This window comes from Rhipicephalus microplus, chromosome 6, assembly GCF_043290135.1.
Source record: "Rhipicephalus microplus isolate Deutch F79 chromosome 6, USDA_Rmic, whole genome shotgun sequence".
Lineage (NCBI taxonomy): Eukaryota > Metazoa > Arthropoda > Arachnida > Ixodida > Ixodidae > Rhipicephalus > Rhipicephalus microplus.
This window is the reverse complement of record NC_134705.1, coordinates 91,141,160-91,146,904: the sequence shown is the minus strand read 5'-3', so window position 1 is coordinate 91,146,904 and position 5,745 is coordinate 91,141,160. Positions and strand designations below refer to the sequence as shown.

Sequence of the window (5,745 nt, the reverse complement as noted above, 5' to 3'; positions counted from 1 at the left end):
GTTTCTCTAATGCGACAGTATGTGCGGCCATCCGGGACTATATTGATGAAACTAATACGTTGACAAATTCATCAGTTCTATTATGCTAACATTTCCACATAATTATATATGTATAAAATCAGAGTATCGCTGTGTTCGAAGGATAAATTCATATATGTAAATATTTGTATGCATTACATTAAGCACCACACCTTCCTAGGCTATCGGCAATCTTTCTATTATACCTCCATTATTCCAATTCAGAATAGTAATTTTTAAAACCACTCGATTCTTGGCCGATCCCCAATAGTGGGTATGCGCCACTATCAATAGGTGAACAACAACAACAACAACAACAACAACAACAACAACAACAACAACAACAACAACAACAACAACAACAACAACAACAACAACAACAACAACAACAACAACAACAACAACAACAACAACAACAACAACAAACAACAACAACAACAACAACAACAACAACAACAACAACAACTGCAACACAAGTCAGGGGCGTATCCAGATATCTTCAAGGGCAGTGGGAAGGGGGGTGGGGGCAGGGTGAGTGTTTGTGTTCAACCACCTTTTATGAATGTTCGTGCGTGTGCTTGTAATTATGAGCTTACTCATACACTCATACACATGCAGAACAGAAAAACTTCAGTGGGGTGGGTGGTTTGAACCCTCCATACACCCCGGGTAGGCCGATGGCTGGGAATGAAGTGATTAGTTACTAACAAGTGTATTCTTCGTTCATACAGGAAGTACCCATACAAAGGGGACAGTTTTAAGCGAACGCGACATACTTAACTGCACACGCCGTGATGTTACAGCAACAACTATCATTCAGATAGCAAGACGAGCTTTTATCTATTTTATACGGAACGCCTGCAGGCGGATGCAATTACAGCGACCGGTTCACGTCCTTTACATGCTTGAAGGACACCGGTCTACGCAGGGGGAGATCGCTATGCGCTCCAGTGTGGAATAGCTGCTACATGTCAGTCTCCTTGAACTGAGCAGAGTGGCGCAGTGGAAGCGTGCTGGGCCCATAACCCAGAGGTCCGTGGATCGAAACCACGCTCTGCTAGATTTTTTTTTGCTCGCTCACGATATTCTTACCTTTTATCAAGACGCCATAACTCCTCATCTGTTTCGAACATGCTCTTTGTTGCGTTGCTCTTGTGTTGAAAGCAATGGGTCTGGCCTTCTCTCTCTCGTTTTTTTTTCCCTTCAGTTTAAGAAAGAATTTGTCGCACTGGCAAACACGGTGTTTTTTTACATAAAATACATATTTTTATGACTATTCTCTTACCCCCTGGTATTCTGTTGTCAGACTACTGTCGTTCTCGCGTATTACCTCTATGCCAATCCCTTCCCTCTAAGAAATCACTTACCAGTTACACCAGTTCGTGCACAACTCTCACAAACTGCGTAAAATGCGCAACGTAGCAGGAACAACTCGGCAAAACACTTCATTAGTTACGATACCTTCCAAACCATACACCCGCAGCACATTTGAATAAAGAGTGTTAGATACCACACGAAAAAAAATCCAGCGCAGTCGACAGGATTCGAACCTGTGCGGGGAGACCACAATGGATTTCTAGTCCATCGCCTTAACCACTCGGCCACGACTGCACGCCAACCAAGCGCCACCTATTTTTAAAAGGCTCCTTATTAATACGCATGACAACCTCGTTCAGTTTCTTATTCTCATTTCAATCAATGCAAAAGCGGCACTGGTGGAGAGAATGTTGAGCTTCTGCCCCCCTTTTCGCCGTCATACATTGATTGATTGATATGTGGGGTTAAACGTCCCGAAACCACCTTATGATTATGAGAGACGCCGTAGAGGAAAGCTCCGGAAATTTCTACAACCTGGGGTTCTTTGACTTGCAACCAAATCCGAGCACCCGGGCCTACATTTCCACCTCCATCGGAAATGCAGCTGCCGCAGCCGGGATTCGATCCCGCGACCTGCGGGTCAGCAGCCGAGTACCTTAGCCACTAGACTCGTCACACTTTGGAAACCCCTTTACATAGGTACGCCACGTTTCTTTCTCTCAGTCGGTGTGTTTTATTCAAGGTTGCCTTGAACGGTTCATCGTAATGAATGAGCATCAGACAAATTTAAGAGCGAGTGTATTTTATTCTGAAAAACCCCAAAGATGCTTTAACGGGAAGCGTTAAGAGCTTGCAAGCATGCAGTTACACAACTCGTTGATGTTTTAGTATATGGAATCCCAGTGGAACCACGCTATAAAAGCTTGGAGGTTTTGTGGCGGCAAATGCATAAAACCCGTCTTAAGCTGATAATTTGATATGTCACACTGACATGACCTTGATTGAAGAAACAGCGCTAGAAAAGGACAGAAATGAGAAGATACAAACAGGACACTGACTAAAAACATTGTATTATTGCGTTTGCACATCGATATATACAAGAAAATACAATCAGTGAGCGCTTCGAGGAACACGTTATTAATGAAACATGTGGACTCAAACTTTCGAGAGGTTCTTCATTTTATTTTTCTCGAAGCGATAGCAAAGCGACGCTCACCCAACGATCTCCGCTTTCCTGGATGCATATGACCTCAACAATTTCCCGTTGGCGTTGCTCAGCGTAATTGCACAGAATATCGCTATCCTTGAAGACTGCTTCACAATCACAATTTTCGCAGTGGTCTGCAAGGTGGCTACGCACAGACCCTCTTAGCGATTTTGGATTTTCACGTAACCTTTATTTGTGCAGCGGCTCCATTAGCCGATGTCACAACTTCCGTAAGTGGGGGAATATTTCACACAACGTTCCCTTGACATTTAGGAAATGTTGCAAGCGCTTCTTTTTGCAACAAGTTTCTGCCTGATCACCGTCAGTCTTCTTCAAGAGGCCACATAGCTTGTGACGTGTGCTGGAAACGTCTTTGACACCAGATTTTTGTGACACTTTCTTTAGATCATTGCGCGTCACTTTATAAACATATGGAAAGACCGGGATGCCTTTGTTAAAGAGATCTTTTTTTATTTTTTTATTTTAGCTCTTTGAGCGGATACTTTGAGCGGACAGGGTCTTCAGTTATATGCTTTTGTTTACCTGTCACATTGACGAAAAAGCGACATGGTGTTATGTAAATAAGCAAATGCGTTGTTATTACCCACTGGACTCTGGAGTCAGGACGCTACCAGGTACACTTCAAAGGAGCAGAGTAAAAAAAAGTATTTTCCAAGGCACCGGTGAAATTCGAACTCACGATCTCCTGTTTACTAGACAGGCGCTTTAACCAACTAAGCCACGGCGCCCATGCCTTTAGCTGCAGGCGGAACCCACTGTTGAAGCAGAGAGAGTTTGGAGGATGACCTACTTCAGGCGCGTGATCCGAATGAAAAAACAGGGTGGTAGATATATTGACACCTAAATGCATTATGTGGATCACGCATGATATGCGCTGCGTGTGTCCACCAGGCAGTTAGAAATTTGATTTCACTTTTTCCGTGACGCACATGTGACCCCTTCCTTTTTTTTTCTGTATTACCTGTATTTGGTTCATAACACATAGCCCAAACAAAACTGATGTTAAAACCACCCCATGTACTACGTACATACGGTGACATTTTTATTAGGTCAACTGGTATGATGCCGGTATCGTCGGAATAAAATTCGGGTAATGTTACCAGTGGCTCTACTCTTGAAAGCCAGTCAGGTGGTTCCGGTGCCGCTTTGTGAATTTCAACAAAGCGATAAATGCTCTCTCTGAAATAGTCTCGGGCAGGTCACGCATTTTTTCCAGAATGATAGCCTGCCAGTGGCGTACCAACTCTAATATCGCGAGGTGGGGGGAGGGGGGCAACCTACTTCATTTGTGAGCCGGAGATATATATATATATATATATATATATATATATATATATATATATATATATATATATATATATATATATATAACAACTTCATTTTTTTGTAAGAAGGTGATTTAGTGATTAGAGTGACTATTCTCGAAGGGGGCGGGTGGTTGGACCGCTCAAATTTTCTTAATGGGGGGGGGGGCTCGCGCTTTCCTTACCTCTCACCCCCCCCCCCCCCAGCTGACACGCCTATGTAGCCTGTCATTCTTGAACGCCACGTTGAGTGGAGGCCCATGTGTCAAATGGCAGACCACCTTCATTTTCTACACTCAAGAACCGACTCGCGTATGGGTCCAACGGGACTTCTTTAGTAAAAGCGCTCTGCAGCACTTCCCACAATAAACCCTTTCCAACAATGTAAAAACACAAGATCTATGGTTTCTGGGATCATGCGTGTCCCAAGGCAAATAACATCCTTTACCTTCCAAAATTTTTTCAACCTGCAATGTACCAGAGCGCAACTAAATAAAAAAAAGTTTTTGTTCCAGGTTACGCATACAGTTTCACTCTCTTCACAACGTTGCTGCCTAGGCCTCCACTGTACAATGACTTGTGCAACGGCACAATGAAGACAATGTCGCATAAAGCGAAATATAGTTCTTTTCGTTTAACGTTCTAAAGGTATTCTCTTGAAAACCGTATGATCGTATACTAGACATATTTCTTTGTGTTATCCTTCTATTCCTCCTACACTTTATTCATTTGAGACAACATACACTTCGACATGAGTCTGCCCAGTCGTAATTAAAATAGCGTGCGCATGAAGGGATAATTGACATCTCGAAAAAAGAAAAACCGGTTAAATAGCTGCCGCATAGATAGGTGAACTAGTCCAAGCCTTCCGTATTTTACTCGTCGTAACGAGTGTGTACGGCGGTAGCATTCCAACCCTGAAACCCACACAAAATCGGTTAATATTCCGTGGAACCCTTGCACATTCGTCCTTGAGCAATTCAGCACCTTCATAGTACCAGAGCTAGCTGGTAAAGAAGATATTGAGGACGTTGGAACTGGCAAAGATCGTGAACGCGTCTCCTTTCCACTCTTTCACTTTCGGCTGTGTGTCCTCAATTTCACCTTTCTAAAACTGGTCGCTTGCACCATATAGATCAAGCGAAACACCTCAGTACTTGCCAGGGGTTGTTGCCCAGGGCAAGTTAGCGAAGTGGTCAGGTTTCGTTAACCACGATCCATGCCAGAGCCCCAACACTTACACCACTTATCACCGCTCCCAGTCCCAGTAGCTTGGCTAAAAGCACGCATATATATATATATATATATATATATATATATATATATATATATATATATATATATATATATATATATATATATATATATATATAATGAGGAAAAGCATTATTCGAGGTGAGCTCGAGCTGGCACATACTGATGATCATATCTACAGATGAGGAAATTATACAATTGATGATGACACGTCCAATTGGTAAAGAAGAGTCGGTGACTGTGCTCACACTAATTCCCCGTCACGCTGGAAGTCGCGCGAGATTTTATAAATTGCGTCGGGTATACAGTTTCAGCCAAGAAACGGGAACAATTTCTGTCCCACAGCAACGGTGGTCGGAGGGAGCGTGAAGTGGAGAGATATGGTAATTAACGGACGACGTTTGTTCAATCACCGTATAAGGCCCTATAAAACGACTGAGGAATTTTTCACATAAGCCGGGCACAAGCACGGGAGTCCACAGAAGAACTTCGTCTTCTGGGGAAAAGGTGACAGCATGGTGAGTTGAGTCGTAGCGAGACTTTCGAGCTTCCTGAGAGATGTCGGGGTTGATTCGGGCCAGATGACGGCAGTGCTCGAGGCGAGACAAAAATTGTGTGGATAAA

General features: G+C 43.3%; 2 non-coding genes across 2 annotated transcripts; both read right to left on the bottom strand.

Annotated features, from left to right (window-relative positions):
- Positions 1-1,547: 1,547 nt before the first annotated feature.
- TRNAS-AGA (transfer RNA serine (anticodon AGA)) lies at positions 1,548-1,629 on the bottom strand. Its single transcript has one exon. It is a non-coding gene; the product is annotated as a tRNA-Ser (tRNA).
- A 1,588-nt stretch (positions 1,630-3,217) lies between these two features.
- Positions 3,218-3,291, bottom strand: TRNAT-AGU (transfer RNA threonine (anticodon AGU)). Its single transcript has one exon. It is a non-coding gene; the product is annotated as a tRNA-Thr (tRNA).
- Between the last annotated feature and the right edge of the window lie 2,454 nt (positions 3,292-5,745).